At 41.3% G+C, this 19,194-nt stretch overlaps 2 pseudogenes; both read left to right on the forward strand.

Annotated features, from left to right (window-relative positions):
• The first annotated feature begins 1,421 nt into the window (after positions 1-1,421).
• On the forward strand, positions 1,422-5,511 carry LOC143402042 (ribonuclease P protein subunit p14 pseudogene; annotated as a pseudogene).
• Positions 5,512-5,621: 110 nt separating this feature from the next.
• Positions 5,622-8,452, forward strand: LOC143401027 (hydroxyacyl-thioester dehydratase type 2, mitochondrial-like; annotated as a pseudogene).
• Positions 8,453-19,194: the final 10,742 nt, after the last annotated feature.

Here is a 19,194-nt window from a genome sequence, read left to right on the forward strand (position 1 = left end):
TAACTTTGGAATTTTTCTTTTTTCAACATAAGGGAGAAAGAAGTCCTTTTAGGAATTGCAGGAATTTCACATTCTCTCCACCCTGTCATTTAATTTTAGCACATCATTATTCAGGTCATTGTTAGATGTCTCAGCAAGAAACCTGTTTTCTCTTTCTAGTTTTACTGGGTCACTTCCAGTTCCTTTGCAGCCCGCACAGTGGGGTGTGCGGCTTCAGCTGTCATTGGCACTTGGAACTTTTTGACATTCTTCAGTGGTCTGCCCTGTATGGGACCCGGAACCACAATTTCTAGGCTTTCTTGTCATCAGGTTCCAGGCACATTTTACATTATCATGAGAAGAACGCTCATGAGACTCTGTTCTGCAGTAGCAATGGCTGGATGCATGCCTGGGATACTCAGGTGAGGAGTTTTCAGTGGTCCCTGTATTTTCTTGACCCTTACACACCAGGGTGGGGGGAGGGGACTGTGGAAGACCTGTGGAGATGGCAGCATTTGCCTATATGTCCTTGCCTCAGTGACAGCAGCTTTCTGTTCTCTGTGGCAATAAACCTGAAAGCTATTTGCTGTCACCCTGATTTTCAACTCTTCAGATTTTAAAGTAGTTTTATAAGTACCTATTTCTTAGACTAAATCTGTTTATCTTTGAAACATGTAGTTTTTGTTTTCATAAGCGAAGTCAGACTGTTACAGTATTTGTATGAAATTTCAGAAAAGTGACCTTCAAAAATAGAAATCTGGGATTGGCCATCTGACCAATTCAGGTTTGAGGGCAAGTGTGACTTCACACTAGTATAAAATGGATACTGCATTCCATACCAAAAGGTGACACAAATGACTCAAGTTATCTCTATCGCTGTGCCTGTAATAAAGTGATTGCTTATACTTAGCAAAGAAGCAGGGACCTCAATTCTGGAAGCTCAAAAACTGAATTTTGATACAACCACATGACCTTAAAAAAGCTCCAAATGAGGATGCAGGCAGCCAACAACTTATCACGGCATTGAGAGGTTAAGCAAAAGACCCAATCATGCATTGACCAGACTTCTGACTCACAGAATTGTGACCTAGTAAATGGGTGCTGTTCTCAGCTTCCATTTGTACTAAGCTGTTATGCAACAAAATGAAAGTGATTACTTGGGTAAATTTATTATACATTATAGATTCAATACATTAGGTCAAGTAGCTGGGAGTCACCCTAACAGTTTTCTTGGATGATGGAAATATGAACTCACAGGTGGCCTACATTAAATGAAGTTATGATCTCAGTATTGCATTGGTATTATTAGAAGGAAAAATTCCAAGATTCAGGGATTTATGTTGAGATCAATTTAACATGCACAATTTTCTCCTTGATTTTTTTCTTCCAGAAGATTCAATTGATATTTTCTTCATCAAGGCATTAGAAAAGAGAACGCTAATATGTTTATAAAGTTCTGCAGCAGCTCTTTGCCAGATACAGTAGTAGGAGATCTGACCTTTAAAATAGGCTTCCTGATGTTGGTGGGCCTGGTGAATCATAGGCAGTATGACCAGAACTGTAATCAGGGATTTTAACCCTGATTGGTGTTACTAAAAATGACATACAGAATCAGCCTACTAAAATCTGACTTATTTTGGATAAGTGAAACCATCTGACTGTTTAAACAGAGAGCTAATATGAGTTACCCCACTGGAAAGTCTCAGTGTCTCACCTAACTCCCAGGCCTGCACTTATTCATAAGCCTAAAAATACAGGGAAGGCAGAAAGATCTAATGTTACAACGTTGTATGTGCCATGAATCTTCCTCCTACCTTTCAAAAGGGATCTTGGCCATTTATGAAGGTGACAATGCAATGGGAAAGAGAAATGCCCAATCTTTTCAGGCATTATCAGACACTGGCAGGATTGATGTTAACATCAGAGGACCTAAACCACCACCATGATCTACAAGTCAGAGTGGGGCTTATGAAATTTAGAAAACAAATAGAGTCTTAGCCCAAGTTCATCTCCAGGCCCCAACTTTGAGTATTCCATACTTTAAGTGGGAACCCAAGAAAAGTAAGCCCATTTGCAATTTACTTTTGAAAAGATACAATGTAGTTTAAAATGTGACAAATCAGGAGTCTGCATGGAATCTATGTAGCCCTAATAGAGCTTTAGAGCAAAGGCATTCTTCTTCCATATTCTTTGTCTTCCAGAAAGTTCAATTGAGACTTATCCTTTGATAAGCATCTGACTTGATACTCCATTCTCAGCAATTAAGAGTTTGGGAAACAAAAATTTCCCTTTATGAACTTGATGTTTTCTGTAACACCAAAGTATAAAATTGGGCGTATTTAACGTACCTACCTCATTGAATGGAAGTGGTATATATAAATTTGTGTTCAAGTATGTCCTCAAGACATAAATAATAGACCTGAGAGGCACACAAAATCAATCAATCAGTCTCTCTCTCTCTCTCTCTCTCTCTCTCTCTCTCTCTCTCTCTCTCTCATTACTGGGGATTGGACTCAGGGCCACTTAACCACTGAGCCATAAACCCAGGCCTTTTTATATTTCGCTTAGAGACAGGGTCTCCCTGAGTTGCCTAGGACCTTGCTAAGTTGTTGAGGCTGGCTTTGAACACTCCATCCTCCTGCCTCAGCTTCCTGAGCCACTGAGATTATAGGTGTGCACCACCTGCCCATCTAGGCCCCCCAAACTCTGATGACATCTATCTCAGCTACATTTTCAACCTCTCCCTCCATAAGCAGAGTCACATGGAGAGTTTCCTTTGTCCAAATGACTAGGAAAGGAAAGATTGGGTTTCTTCTGGTTTGTGGATGGTTCTGCAGGATACACTAGCATGCTGCTGCCCTCTCAGGGTGGCCTCCCAGTGAGCACAGCATTGAACAGTGCATCTGCTTACTTACTTTGCTTGGGCCAAAAAAAAAAAAAAAGAAGATCAGAATTACAATTTACCCTGATCAGTGAGCAGTGGCTAACAGTTTGGCTGTATAATCTAGGACTGGAAAGACTATGATTAGTGAATTGATGATAAGAAAGTCTGAGATAGTGGAATGTGGGAAGGGCACAGATGGGGAGAAGCAGAGGTGGTTTTAATGGTTGGTTTGACAATGTGACCCATTCTGTGATTGTCAACCAACCTCTTTCTCCAGCTACTCCAGTGCTTTCTCAGTGGGCTCATAGATAAAGCAGGCCCCTGGGGCTGATTCACAGTGGGATAGGGAGCAGGATTATGGGAGGAATAGACAACTCCAGATAGGGAAGAGGGGTTGGAGGGGAAGGGAGGGGTCATGGGGTAATTAATGATGGTGGAATGTAATGACCATTACTATCTAAATTACAGGTAGGAAGACACAAATTGGTGTGAGTATACTGTGTATACAACCAGAGATATGAAAAACTGTGCTCTATATATGTAATAAGAATTGTAATACATTCTGCCATCATATATAAATAAAAAATTTACATAAAAAATAAATAAAACAATGAAAAAGAAAAAAAATGCACTGTGCCAGGCAAATGATCTTCTAGGTTGTGACCTTTGTAGAATTTGACCTACAAAGGTTTGACCCTTGCAGAATTCCTAGTGTTTATTTTCAGCTTTTACTTTTTCTTTGCCTTCCCTGGCACACAGTAGAAGCAAAATATATAATAATGAGTAAAATGTATTCATCTAAAAAAAAATAAATAAAGTAGGCTTCATGGCAGGGATGGAGGTTATATAGGACTCAATAAAGTAGTCCAAAAACAAACTTCCACTGCCAAGTGCCTAGCCAGCTAACAGCAGAAGTCAGTGTTGACCCTGCTGTATGGCACCATTCCAGAGAGGTGTCAGGTTGACAACATTGAATCTCTTGCAATTTGAAGGGAGTAGTGATTTGTCCTCATTAAAATAGGTATTTGCCTTCCCTGCGCATAAAGCTTCCACTGGCACCGCTGTCACTGGAAGTATTTAATGCTTCATTTATCATCATGTATCCCTAACCACATCTTCTGACCAAGGAAATTATAATGACGGGGGGAAAAAAGGTCACATTGATTTCCCTTTTCATTTTTAAAACAAGTAGAACTTCCACACAACATAATCCAAAATCTCATGTGCACATTTCAGTGAAGTTTTACACATGTATATATCCATGTAATCATTGCCCAGATAAAATATAGAACACTCTTATCCTCACCTCTGCTTTCTCACACTGTTTTCCCCAAAGACAGTTACTCTTCTGTCCTTTATCACAGTAGATTAACTTCACAAGTGAATGTGAATGGAATTGTACAATATATGCTCTGCTGCTTTGACTTTGTTTACTCAACATTATATCTGTGAAATTTGTTAATGTTTTTGCATGATTCAATAGTTCATTTTTTTCACTATTAGGTAGTATGCCATTTTAGGGCTGTGTCATAACTTACTTATTCTAAGTTTAAGACTTTGGGCAATTTCCAATATGATGCTCTTATAAATAAAGCTGCTAACATACATGTCTTTTGGTGGATGTAGGTATTCATTTCTACTATTTCTGCTATATAGGATATATATGCACTCAGAGTGGAATTGCAGAGTCACAGAGTATATGTGTGTTTAATTTTAGTGTTGCCAAACATTGAGCGTATCAATTTACTCTCCCAGTAACAATGCATAAGAGTTGTAGTTGTTCAACATCCTTGTCAGTACTTACTATTGTCAGTCATTTAAATTCTAGTCATTGTTCTGGGTGTAGTGATATTTCCTTAGGGTTTGAATTTCCATTTCTCTGATAAGCAATGATATCTAGCCCCTTTTCAGATGTTCACTGACCATTTTGATATCCTTCTGTCAAATCTTGTGCCCATTTTTAAATTGCATTGTCTTATTATCTATAGTCCTCCTATATTCAGAATATAATTTCTTTGTCATTTGGATGTATTGAAGTATCTTTTCCTGCCTTTGACTTTTCTTTTTGTTTTCTTGAAGATATTATTAAGGACCCACCTCTCATCCAGGGTCAGGGAGCAACCAAACGTAAACACACCAGGAGTTTCCTGGACCTAGTTCCTGGCTCCTGCATGGTATCACCAAACCTTGGTGAATCCTTGCAGCCAACCGGAGTCAGAGGAGGTGGCAAGCTAGCCCAATGGACAGCGGGTGTTATCAGCACTGAAAAAGACACCAACACTGGCTACCACATATGAAAGAATAGTTTACAAAAATCCCTCTAAGTACCACTACATGAAAGTCTGCCTGGAATTTCAAGATCACGGAGTTGTTCTGAATGTGCACAGTTCAAATAGCTGCTTATTTCTGCCCGAAAGGACCTGTTTGGGGAGGTTGGTGCTGCCTTACCTCTGGGTGTCCTGACCTGTGAAGAGAAGAAGACCTTGTTAGCCATCCTGAAAATATGTAGCAGTGGTCTAGTCAAATTTTGGAGTTCTTTGACCCTGTTAGGATCTTACAAAGGCAAAACCTGTGCTTTCAGAGTGATTCAGGTTTCTCCATTTCTCCTCGCATTATCTGGTAATAGTAGGGAACTAGTATTGGATTGAATAGTCTTCAATTTCAAAAACTTCCCTCTGTTCTCAAAAGTACTTTTCAGTGGCTGCATAGTTTGAAAACAGAAGCAGGCTAAAAGCTCCCATGGATGAGGATGCTGAAGATGTTCCCAGTAATATCCAGCTATTGCCTTTGGTGTGGTGGACTTCAAAGGCGATTCTGCCTGAGTCAACCAGGGTGGAGCAGACAGCTCCTGCAGCATGTGCATGTGAGGATTGGGACCAGGTTGAACTCAGCAGGGCCTTCTTACAGAGGGACGTGGCTACCTTCTCAGAATTAATGGGAGATGTCAGTCCTTTGCATTTAAATGAAGATTTTTCTAAACACACCAAGTTTGGAAGGACAATTGTACATGGAGTTTTGATCAATGAACCTATCTCAGCTCTCTTGGGTACTGAAATGCCAGGACCAAGCTGTGTATTTCTCTCTTAGGAAATTAACTTTCCTGCTCCTTTATATATTGGAGAGGTGGTTTTAGTTTCTGCAGAAGTGAAAAAGCTGAAGTGGTTTGTTGCTTTTAATGCTGTGTCATGTTGCGTAATAGAAAGTAAAAAGACAAATCCTCTGAAATGGAAATGAGGACAACCACTCCATTCACAATATCCTCAAAAAAAAAATAAAATACTTGGGAATCAACCTAACAAAAGAGGTGAAAGACTTATACAATGAAAATTACAGAACCCTAAAGAGAGAAATAGAAGAAGATCTTAGAAGATGGAAAAATGTACCCTGTTCATGGATAGGTAGAACTAACATCATCAAAATGGTGATATTACCAAAAGTTCTCTATAGGTTTAATGCAATGCCAATCAAAATCCCAACGGCATTTCTTGTAGAAATAGAGAAAGCAATCATGAAATTCATATGGAAAAATAAAAGACCCAGAATAGCAAAAACAATGCTAAGCAGGAAGTGTGAATCAGGCGGTATAGTAATACCAGACTTCAAACTATACTACAGAGCAATAGTAACAAAAACAGCATGGTACTGGTACCAAAACAGGTGGGTGGACCAATGGTACAGAATAGAGGACACAGAAACCAATCCACAAAATTACAACTATCTTATATTTGATAAAGGGGCTAAAAACATGCAATGGAGGAAGGATAGCATCTTCAACAAATGGTGCTGGGAAAACTGGAAATCCATATGCAACAAAATGAAACTGAATCCCTTTCTCTTGCCATGCACAAAGTGGATCAAGGAACTTGATATCAAATCAGAGACATGGCGTCTGATAGAAGAAAAAGTTGGCTATGATCTACATACTGTGGGGTCGGGCTCCAAATTCCTCAATAGGACACCCATAGCACAAGAGTTAATAACTAGAATCAACAAATGGGACTTACTCAAACTAAAAAGTTTTTTCTCAGCAAAAGAAACAATAAGAGAGTTAAATAGGGAGCCTACGTCCTGGGAACAAATCTTTACTCCTCACATTTCAGACAGAGCCCTAATATCCAGAATATACAAAGAACTAAAAAAATTAGACAATAAGATAACAAATAACCCAATCAACAAATGGGCCAAGGACCTGAACAGACATTTCTCGGATGAGGACATACAATCAACAAGTACATGAAAACATGCTCACCATCTCTAGCAGTCAGAGAAATGCAAATCAAAACCACCCTAAGATACCATCTCACTCCAGTAAGATTGGCAGCCATTAGGAAGTCAAACAACAACAAGTGCTGGCGAGGATGTGGGGAAAAGGGTTCATTTATACATTGCTGATGGGACTGCAAATTGGTGTGGCCAATTTGGAAAGCAGTATGGAGATTTCTTGGAAAGCTCGGAATGGAACCACCATTTGACCCAGCTATTCCCCTACTCGGTCTATTCCCTAAAGACCTAAAAAGAGCACACTATAGGGACACTGCTACATCCATGTTCATAGCAGCACAATTCACAATAGCAAGACTGTGGAACCAACCTAGATGCCCTTCAATAGACGAATGGATAAAAAAATGTGGCATTTATACACAATGGAGTATTACTCTGCATTAAAAAATGACAAAATCATAGAATTTGCAGGGAAATGGATGGCATTAGAGCAGATTATGCTAAGTGAAGCTAGCCAATCCCTTAAAAACAAATGCCAAATGTCTTCTTTGATATAAGGAGAGTAACTAAGAACAGAGTAGGGATGAAGAGCATGAAAAGAAGATTAACATTAAACAGGGATGAGAGGTGGGAGGGAAAGGGAGAGAGAAGGGAAATTGCATGGAAATGGAAGGAGACCCTCAGGGGTATACAAAATTACATACAAGAGGAAGTGAGGGGAAAGGGGAAAAAATATAAGGGGGAGAAATGAATTACAGTAGAGGGGGTAGAGAGAGAAGAGGGGAGGGGAGGGAGGAGGGGGGATAGTAGAGGATAGGAAAGGCAGCAGAATACAACAGACACTAGTATGGCAATATGTAAATCAATGGATGTGCAACTGATGTGATTCTGCAATCTGTATACGGGGTAAAAATGGGAGTTCATATTCCACTTGAATCAAAGTGTGAAATATGATATATCAAGAACTATGTAATGTTTTGAACAACCAACAATAAAAATTATTTTAAAAAAAATTTTAAAAAGTAAAAACTGTGCTATATATGTGTAATAAGAATAAATAAATAAATTGTAGTATTGGAGAAATCATTGTAGCTCTTTCCAGGCCTATAATTCAAATTGATTGTATCTGTTGTAGGTAAAACCATTTCGTGTTTAATGACATGTGAAGATATAAAGGGAAAGCTACTATGTCATATTTTTCAGAATTTAAAACAAATGACAACCCCAAATTATATGTTCATGACATTCTTCAAATTGGTGTATCATTTATAAACTGTATTTTTTTCAAAGAAAAAAAAAATAGAAAGTAAAAAGACTGTTATGGAAGGCTTGGTCAAGGTCATGGTTCCAGAAGCTCCCAAATCCTAATTATAGGTGTTTAAAGTTACAAGTTCAAACACCAGTGTTATTGTTATTAAAGAGCATCTGGGGAAATGAGCTACTTACTATTCATCACCAAGGAAAGGCCGAGAGACTCAGAAGCTATGTTAGAGAAGGGGAGCAGGTAGAAGGGTGAGCAAATGTCCGCTTTCCATTTTGAACTCAGGCTTCACCCAGAGGTTAGTAGATGCATGACTTCATCATCTCTTAAGAATTTTTTGTTGTTGTTGTTGTTTTGGTGTTTAACTTGTTTGTTTTTCTGGTACTGGGGATTGAACCCAGGGGTGCTTAACCATTGAGCCACATCCCCATCCCTTTTTATTTTTTTATTTTTTGAGACAGGATCTTGCTAAATTGAATAGGGCCTCACTAAGTTGCTGAGGATGGCTTTGAACTTGAGATCCTCCTGCCTCAGTCTCCCGAGTTGCTGGGATTACAGGTGTGTGCCACTGCACCCAGCTGTTGAAGTTTTTTAAATTGAAAAAATATAGGAGGCTTACTTATCTGAAGGGTCTACTTTCAGAATTTAAACCTAGTTAGATTTGTGTTTGATAAATATACCTATATCTGTGTAGAATAGGTTTCTCTCTGGATTTTTATAACTGTCAAGCATTTACTTGCTGAAGGCAGCAGTGGAACTTGGCTCATCTTTAAACACTTGCCCTTTACCAGTAAATATTCTTAGATACCTTTCTCTCTGTTTCTGGGTCAGTTTACTGCAATTTATTTTTTATACCAAGATGGCATCTTGCTCACCTTTCTGTAGAACTTGACTTTCAGGTCACTGTTACCAGAGAAGGGCTTGTGGGCAGACTTGGATTCAATTATGTAAACTCTGTCTCATCTAGAAAATAGCGATAACATGTACTGGGCAGGATTATTGTTGGAAACAGCAGATACACAGTTAAGCACAAGGCTCAGCTGTGAACAGTAGCTCCTATTGTCTATTTCCTCTGTGAGTGAGGTTAGGGGTTTTCCTACATTTAAAGCAGAGTAGCCTACAGTTAAGTAGGCATCAGACTATCTTTCAGGCTGTCAGTCAATCTGTATTAGTATTTTAATCTTGGAATAGAATCTTCAGTGCAAAGTTTCTATTTTAACAATCCAGATTCTTTTCTCCCTTCCTTGGAAATGTGGGTCCACATTGTATAGATACACAAATACATGCTTTATTGTAAAATAGAAGAAATAAAAGGTATAAGAAGAAAAAAAAAGGATATTTTTAAGGCTCTAATCCAAAATCCCAAATAATATTCTGGGTCTTTTTGAAACAAAGGATTTATTCTGGCCAGGGCCAAGGGAGCACAAAGTAGACAGTTTTGCAACCAAGATACTGAACATGGGTGAGGGGGCCACTTAAAAACAGAAAAAAAAAAAACACAAATAAGGGAGGTGGGAGAGGCAAGTACAATCAAAAGACACATTTCATATAGAGTTAGCAGTTCTCAGCACTGACACATCCTGTACCTACTCAGGAAGTAAGCAACAGCTCCATAGTTTAAAGACATTGTGGTCCAGATGCAAGTGGATGAGGTAAAGATGTCAACCTCAATGTAGTAGGCTCATGCAGAAAGGGGGTCCAGTTCTGCATAGGGTGAAACATCTGAGCAAGATGGCATCAACCCAATTTAACTTTCAAATCAGCCTATAACAGTATATTCTGATATCGGACTCTAATGAGTTCAATCATCAAACTTTTATTTTATAATTAGTGCTTTTTGTTTTATGCTTAAGTATCTTGGCCTACCTCAAGGTCATAAAGATATTTTCCTCACTAAATTATTTGGAGATAAATTATATTATATTCAAAAGCTCCCGGAATAGCAGTTGGTAAATAATAAGCCCTGAAGTGGGGGGGGGAAAAAAACGAGAAAACTGAAAGAACACATAGGAATGAATGTGCACATACATTCATGGTGTGCTTTTGTCTCTTGGAGATGGTGTGGTGGCTAAAATTTATAAGGATGATAGTTAATATTAATTAAGCACTTATTTTGTGCCAGGCCCGGTGTGTGCATTTCACACATGCTAGTCCATTGTATCTCCTCAACAACAACCCTGTGGGGAAAGTGTCACTATCTCCATTTCACATACTAGGACAATAGAGGCACAAAGAGGTAAAGTAACATACTCAAGGGAACAGAGCAAAGTTAGAACTCAATCTAGAATTTTTTCTCCAGGACTCCCTCCTACTCCAAGCTTTCTTCCCCCAATATTTTCCATTATCTAATCTATGGCCACAGCCATCTTGTACTGTCATGGCCTCCTGGGTGGCTCCCTCAATGACCCACTCCATGGTTTCCTCCATGGCCTCCTCTGTGTTCATGGCTATTACTGTGGCCTCCTTCATAGCCATGACTCCCACTGTGGTTCATTCCATGCCATCTCCATCGCCCATCCTGTGTCCAAAGCCATGTGCTTCTGCATGTCCAATCCCAAGTCTTCTTCCAGGGTTCAGTTCATTTCCCAGGCTGTGGAATATTCCAGAGCCCAGGCCTAAGTCCAGGTCCAGACTAAGGCCAAGGTTGTGGTCATGGGGGTAATAAGTACCTCTGTTTCTCACAGGGAAGTAAAAGTCCCTCTGAAAGAAAAAAATATATATAAAAATTAAGTACCATCTCTTATAATATACAAGCCTGTTTCACCAATGTGAGATTTTTACTTTTCAAAACTATGTCTTTTCTTACCATCATCCTTACTGTGCTCTCTCTCTCTTTTTTGTTATTTCACTCGTATTCTCTCTAGAAAAAAATCTCCCTCACACTATATTAATATACCCTCTTTATGTGCAGACTCAGGCCCTGGTCAGCAGCATGGTCAGGTTACGTGTTGTTGGACATTCAAGACAAAGGTAAACCACATCCCTGTGTGAAAGGCACAGAGACCCACCTGAAAGACAGTCTTTCACTTTGTCATCTAAGAAGCTGAGACAGGCCTTCAGAAAACTGTCCCTATACCATCTTCAGATCATGGGCATGAAATCCAGAACCAAATCAGCCTGGACTAGGGTCCCAGATCTGTCACTCAGCAACTGTGTTGAGGGAGCTAATGGAGCTCCAGATCCGAACTGTAGAGCTGATTATATGACAATGCATTTCAAACACAGCCCCAAGCCTCACACAAACAACAAATTAATGTCAGTTCTCATTGCCATTTGACGTGGCATGTAAAATTTTAAAGTCATATAGGAAGTCATTTCTAGATAGTGTGAATTAATTTTGGAACTTAAATAGGGAGGGTGGCTGGGAATTCCCATAAATTGACTACCATATGCCAACCTTTTGTTGGTATAATATGTTTTTTGTTTTGGGGGGTATCAGGGATTGAACTCACAGGCACTCAACCATTAAGCCACATCCCCACTCCTATTTTGTATTTTATTTAGAAGCAGGATCTCATTGAGTTGCTTAGCGCCTCACCATTGCTGAGGCTGACTTGAACTTGTGGTCCTCCTGCTTTGGCCTTCAGAGCTGCTGGGATTACAGGTGTGCGCCACCACACTCAGCTGTATAATATGTTTTTAGTTTGTCATTTGGACCACCACACTCAGCTGTATAATATGTTTTTAGTTTGTCATTTGGACCAGTGGTATCTTGGACATCATTTAACAACTGAGAAAATTGTGTTTTGTAGTGTTTGTTAATTTCCATGATATAAATACTTCCACCAGAGTGTATATTAAACTACCAATGTGAAGTCATTAAACTCAGAGTTGGAAAGAGATGCAGTGGATCATAGGGATCTCTTGTGGACCTATATGACTTGGTCTCAGCTTGCCAGTTATTTATTCTCTGCTTTATTCTTCACATGTTAGCTTACTAACAAACTATAAGAAAAGAGAAAAAAATCATAAATGTAAGACTAGTTTGAGAAAAATATGTGTTCAAAGAAAGATCAAGTTCTGAAAGCAGAGATGCAGTGGGAGATAAGAAAGTAACTACCACAAATAGAACAAGAAATAGCAGAGTAGAAATAGGAGGCTTAAAAAAAAAAAAAAGAAATAGCAGAGTACTCATAAGTACCAGAAATTTATTAAAAAGCCAGACACAGTGGTGCATGCTTGTAATCCTAGCATCTTGGGAGGCTGAGACAGAAGGATTGCAAGTTCAAAGCCAGCCTCAGCAAAGGTGAGGCACCAAGCAACTCAGTAAAACAGTGAGACCCTATCTCTAAATAAAATACAAAATAGGGCTGGGGATATGGCTCAGTAGTTTAATCCCTGAGTTTAATCCTCAGTAGCAAAACAAAACAAAAACTTGGTAGATGTCACACAGTTGGAACCTGCACTTTTTTTTTTTTTTTTGGATGACTATATCATCCAAAAAAATAGTGGTTACTATTGGTTCCTCTTAGTTATACATGACAGTAGAATCCATTTTGATACAATTATACAAGCATGAAATATATCTTATTCTAATTAGAACCCCATTCTTGTGGGTGGACACAATGGTGGGGATTCTCTTAGGTATTTTCATATGTGCACATAGGAAAAATATGTTAGATTTATTCTGTATTTCTTATTCCTACCCCTCTTCTCTTTGTTCCCCATTGTCTTATCTACAGAAAGGTTCTATCTTCTGCTTTACTGTGGTTTAGCTTCCATGTATCAGTGAAAATATTTGACCTTTGGTGTTTTAAAATTGGCTTATTTCACTTAGTGTGATAGTCTCCAGATCCATTCATTTACTGGTAAATGTCATAAAGTCATTCTTACTTATGGCTAAGTAATATTCCATTGTGTATTTACATCACAATTTCTTTATCCATTCATTTGTTGAAGGACACCTAGGTTTGTTCCATAGCTTAGATGTTGTGAATTATGCTGCTATATACATTAATGTGGCTGTGTCACTGCGTATGCTGATTTTTAAATATTTATTTCCCTTTTTTTCTTCCTCAGCATTTAGTGAAATGTTTTGACATTTCTAATCTACAGCTGACCTAAGGAGAATCAAGAGAAGATTATTCATCTCTACTTGTGCAAGAGCATCCAAAGAGCAGTGTCCCATGGATAACAAGTGCTAAGATTTATAATAGAAATCAGTAAATAAAGCAACAACCTAAAGATTCCTCAATTCCTCAATTCTTCTTCTAGGGCTAAAATATTCTGACTCCCAGATGTTGTTTCATTCAAACAATTTCCTTTCATTTTGACTCCAATTCATCTTCTTATTCTTCTTTTTACAACTTCAACTCTCACTCTCATTGATTTTTCTCTGGTCTTTATATCATGGTACATGATTTTTCTTCCTACACACCAACTTATTCTTCTGGATACTCCAAGCATTATTTACACAAATTCCATCCTTATTTATGATCTACTTCCTCATCAGACTACCCAATTAACCCATCCTAGATACTCACCAGACAAAAGCAGAGTTCTATTAGCAGGACGATACCCATCACAACAGCAACCAGAGAAATGATGATGATGGCCCAGGGCTGTAAATATCCACTTGGTTTGACCACATTTGTTGGAATGTGGCTCACGCTAATTTTATTTGTGGCCTTGAACACTGAGCTTGTTGTACGGGAGGTGGCGCTGGCTCCAGGAATGACAGTTGAATCATGGATAGACACTGTGGTGGTCATGACACCTGGGAATGAGGAGGTAGATGATACTCTAAGAGTGGATGCAGCCAGGCCAGAGGTATTCAGGGATATTCCAGGCAATGCATTGCTGGTAGCAAAGGTCGTGTGTTTCCTTACAGGAGCCGTGGTGACAGAAATGTGGGTGGTTGGTCTGGTCCTGGTGCCTGGGAAACGGGTTAATCAAGATGATGCATTTATAATGGAAACATTTAAAGGGGAGGTGGGTGTCCTTAGAGCCAAGGAGGTCTAATCTAACATGGCTCTGGTGGTGGTGGTGGTTTGAAGAAAGGGTTGTGGGGAAGGAGAGATGAGAGGAAGTAGTTCTCTGTGGCTATGGTCCCCAGAATAGAGGTCAGCATTTTAGAGAAGGGGAAGTACAATATATTCATAGATGGTGCTGGTGATGGAGGAGGTAGAAGGTTTAGGAGATGACTGTGATTGTTGCAGAAGAAAGTCTAGTCAACTTAAAAAGTAGTCACCCAAAGACAGTAGGTAGACTGGGAAAGAAGTGGTAGGTCATTGTTCTCTTGTGATTGTGGTTACTGGGTATAAGGAGGATGTGAGAGGAGGAGATGAAGTGGTCAGATTTGTTCATAGCCATGTTGTGATCACCACTGGGAGCAGAGGTGACATCATCTAACACAACTCTGGTCAACAAAGTAGAGGTAAGTGTGCTTGGAACAGATGTGGAAGAACCTGACTCATAAGGAGGAGGTCGACCACAGGGACAGGAGAAGGTGAGCTCAGACAAGAGGACAGACTCCAATTTGGCACAGGCAGTGATGGTAGTGGCTTAGCTAGCAACAGATGTGACTAGATCAGAAATGGTTAAAATGATACACAAGTCACTGGTGAGTGTGCTCAGAACAGGGGGACAGACTGAAACCCAACACCAATGTTGGTGGCAAGGGCAGATGTGGTCTTATTCAGATCAAGAGCCAGAGGATGAAATATTAACTTTGGTTTTATCATAGAGTATGATTTGGCAAACTTTCTCTGCAAAGGGCCAGCTAGTAAATATTCCAGTTCATTGGGGGATATGACTGTTGAAACTACACTAAAGAACTGGAAAACAGTTGGAAACAATATGCAAATGAACATGAGCACGTTCCAATAAAACTTGATTTACCAAAACATGATAGCTGGTGAGATTTGACCCATGAAGTATGGTTTACCAAACTCTGGACAAGGGAACAATGTGTGGAACATGATGTGTGGTGTCACAGGTTAGGCTGGACAGAATAGGTTACACTTGGAATAGAAATGAGAGTCTCTGTCAAAACTGTGAGGGTTGTCCACAGAGTTGAGGTGGGTTTTCTAGAGGCAGAAGTTAAAGAATATTACTTGTCCTAGGGTGGAGTAGCAGATGGGGATATATGCAAATAAACATTTCTGATTAGAATGAAAGGAGTTGAAACTAAATGAAGCAGGTGAAGCCGGCATGGAAGTAAGGGAGATTCAAGGAGAGGAAATAATACCTACCTCTGGCTTGACTACAGGCTAGTGTAGAGAAAAGAGAAACAGGCGAGAAGGTGGTGGCTGACAGTGGTTACATACCTTTGGAGGAGATAGAAGTGGTCTCAGAGACTGCAGTAGAGGCTCTGGTGATTTCTGGGTTCATGGTAGATTTTGGCATGGACACTGATATTCCTGTGATGGAGGATGTAGTGGACACAGAGTCCCTTTTAGAGAACATGGCGCTTTTGAAGTTTGAGTTGCTCTCAAAGACAGTGGTGGACAATGTGCTAGGCACTGTCACAGTGGGAGAGATTTCAGATCCTGTGGTGGAGTGCTTTGTGGTCACAGACTCTGCAGCGGTTCCAATAGTGGAAGCTGTAGTGGTCTCTGAGACTCCAGTGCTTTTGGAGACTGTAGAAAGGATAGTAGTGGGCACAGATGTTGTTGTGGAGGATGCAGTCACCTCAGATGCTGTGATAGGGACTGAGGTAGGAACAAATGTTGTGTTATTCTCAGCCAGCATCGTGTTGACCATGGAGTGCTCAGAGTCCGCACTTGTCAAAGAGACTTTTGTGGACACACTATGGTGTGAGGTGGAGGCTGTGTTGGTCCCAGAGTTTGTACCCAAGCGTGTGGTGGACACAGACATTGCAATGGATGGTGTAGTAGTTTCAGGGATCATCGTGGAGGCTGTGGTGGTCATCCATACTGTGGTGGTCTTATCAGGTGTATCTGTATCTATGGAGTGTGGTAGTCCTGATGTTGTTCCATAGACTTCAGTGGAGGCTGTGGTAATGTCAGAGACTGAGCTGGAGGTCAGGGTGGGCTCATAGGCTGCAGTGGAGGACCTGATAGTCTCTGAAATTGTGGGGAGCCCTGTGGCTGTTTCAGAGTGCATGGTGTTCTCAGGGACTGTGTTGGAGGCTGTGGTTGGCACAGACATTGGGGTGGAGGACGTGGCAATGTAAGAGTCTGTGCTTGAAGCTGTTTTGGTCCCTGAGTCTACAGTGGAACCTGTGTTGTTCTCTGAGCCTCTGATGAAAACTTTGGTAGGCAAAGATGATCTCAATGCTCCTGTGGTTGGCACAGACGCTGCAGTGAAGACCAAGGTGCTTTCAGATGCTGTGGTGGAGCCCATTGCAATCACAGACTCTGTAGTTGTCTCGGATGCTTCGGCGGAAGCTGTGGTAGAAGTTGTGTAGATCTCTGACTGTGCTGTATTTTTCAACTGCTGTGTTGAGAAGGCTTTGCTCGGCTCAGTTGTGAGTGTGGAAGACACAGTTCTCTCAGAAGTTGTGATGGAGGTTGAGGTGGGTCCATATATTGGGGTGGTCTCAGTAGGCATTATGGTAGCTGTGGGGGCCTCAGACCCAACAGTTGTCTCCCCAGCAGTTGTCTCAGAGGCTTTTGTGGAGACTCTACTGGTTTTAGAGATTGCGGTGGACATTGAGGTGGTCTCAGAAGCCCCGGTAATGACTATCGTAGGCACAGATGTTGTGGAAGCTGTGGTACTCTCAGGAACTGTGATGGGCCTTGTGTTGGACACAGATGCCATGGTGCTCTCATCAGGGTTTTTGGTGGCTGTGGAGGGCACATCCTCTGCAGTTGTTAGTGATGTTTGAGTGGAAACTGCAGCTGCCTCAGAGACTGTGGTGACAGCTGTTGTAGTCTCAGAGTCAACGGTGGAGGTCATGGGGCGTTCAGAAGGTGCTGTGTTCCTTGAGTCTATGGTGGAAGCTGTGGTCAGAACAGGCATTTTGGTGGAGAATGTGGGGACCTCAGGAGCTGTGGAGGAAGGTGTGTTGGTGTCAGAGCCTGTGTGGGTCTCAGCAGTTACCGTGCAGACTGTGTTGGGTTCAGAAAGTACTGTGGAAGCACTAGTGTTCTCAGAGATTGTGGAGGAATTTACAGTGGGCACAGATGTTATGGTGGAGGGCATAGAGGTTTCAGATGCCGTGTTAGCGTTTGTGGTCATTTCAATGTCTGTAGAAGCCTCAGAGTCTGTGGTGGATTCATTAGGATGTGTGGGTTTTGTGAAGGACACAGTCTCTATAGTTGTCCCAGAGGCTTTTGTGGAGACTGTTAGGAGCTCAGAGGATGTCACAGATGGCATGGTGAATTGAGAGTTGGTGGTGGAACGTTTAAGGGTCTCAAAGGCTGTGTTCTTAGAACTTGAGGTAGAGGCTCTAGAGGAAACAGACATTATTGTGGAGGACATGGTAGTCCCAGAGACTATGGTGGAGACAACAGTAGGCTCAGAAGCTGAGGTCATCTCTGAGGCTGTGCTGGAAACTGTGTTTGGCACAGGTCTTGTGGTGGAAGATGTGTGCATTTCAGAGGCAATGGCAGAAGCTTTTGTGGTCTCGGAGTTTATAGTGGTCTCTGAGTCTTTGGTAGAGGCTTTGGCAGTTTCAGAGACCGGGGTAGAGGCACTGTAGGGGACAGAAATTATCATCGTGGCCTCTGAAGTCACCACATCCTTTGTGGTAGAGAGTGAGGTGGTCTTAGAGACTATGGTGGCACTCGGGGACACAAAGTCTACAGTGGTCTGTGAATCCATGGTGGAAGTTGTGATGATCTCAGGACCCGTGGCTGTTTCAGAAGTCATGAAGTCTGTGGTGGGAACAAGTGCTGTGGAAGTTGTGGCAGACTTGTATGCTGTGGTAGACAGTGAGGTGATCTCAGATGTTGTAGTGGAAGCAGAGGTAGATTCTGAGCCTGTGGCCGTCTCAGAGCCTGGGGTGGTTTCAGAGGCTGTGGAGGGCACAGGTGTTATTGTACTCTCAGGAGGTGTTGTAGTGTCTGTGAAAGACACAGACTTTCCACTTGTCCCAGAGACTTTCATGGAGACTGTTGTGGTCTCTGGGGTTGTGATAAAGGCCTGGTGTGTCCCAGATGTTGGGGTGGACATTATAATGATCTCAGTGGGGGTAACTGTGGAAGCATTTGTGGTCTCAGAGGCTGTTGTATCCTTAGAGCCTGTGATGAAAGCTGTGGTGGGCATAGATGTGGCAGTAGAGGACATGGAAGTCTCAGAGACTATGGTGGAGGCTAAGACAGACTCAGAGATTGGAGTAGAGATTTTCGTGGTCAGAGATGCTGTACTGGAAAACTCAGAATCTGTTTTGGAAGATGAGATGGTTTTAGACATTGTGATGGAAGGTGTGGAGATCTCAGAGACTATTGCAGAGGTTGTAGTGGGTACAGATGTTGTAGTGGGCTTATCAAGTATTGTGATATTTGTGGAGGGTACTGACCCTGAAGTTATCTCAGAGGCTTCAGTAGAGAATGACATGGTCTCAGAGTCTGTGGTGGAAGTTATGGTGGACACCAATGTCATAGTGGAGTCCCCGATGGTCTCAGAAATTGTGGGAGATTCTATGGTTGTTTCAGAATTAATAATTGTCTCAGAGGCTATGCTGGAGGATGATGGTGACACAGACATTATGGTGGAAGCTGAGATGACCTCAGAATCTCTGCTGGGAGCTGTGGTCTCAGAGACTGTGGTGAAGACTGTGGTAGGTAAAGATGTTATCGTGGAGGAAGAGTTTGCCACAGATGCTGTGGGAAGTGTGGTGGTCTCGGAGCCTGTAGTGGTCCCAGAGGTTGTGGCAAAGACTGTCTCAGATGTTTTAGTAGAGGATGTTGTAGTCTCAGAGGCTGTGGTGGAGGTCAGGGTG

The sequence above is a fragment of the Callospermophilus lateralis genome, chromosome 6 (assembly GCF_048772815.1).
Source record: "Callospermophilus lateralis isolate mCalLat2 chromosome 6, mCalLat2.hap1, whole genome shotgun sequence".
NCBI lineage: Eukaryota > Metazoa > Chordata > Mammalia > Rodentia > Sciuridae > Callospermophilus > Callospermophilus lateralis.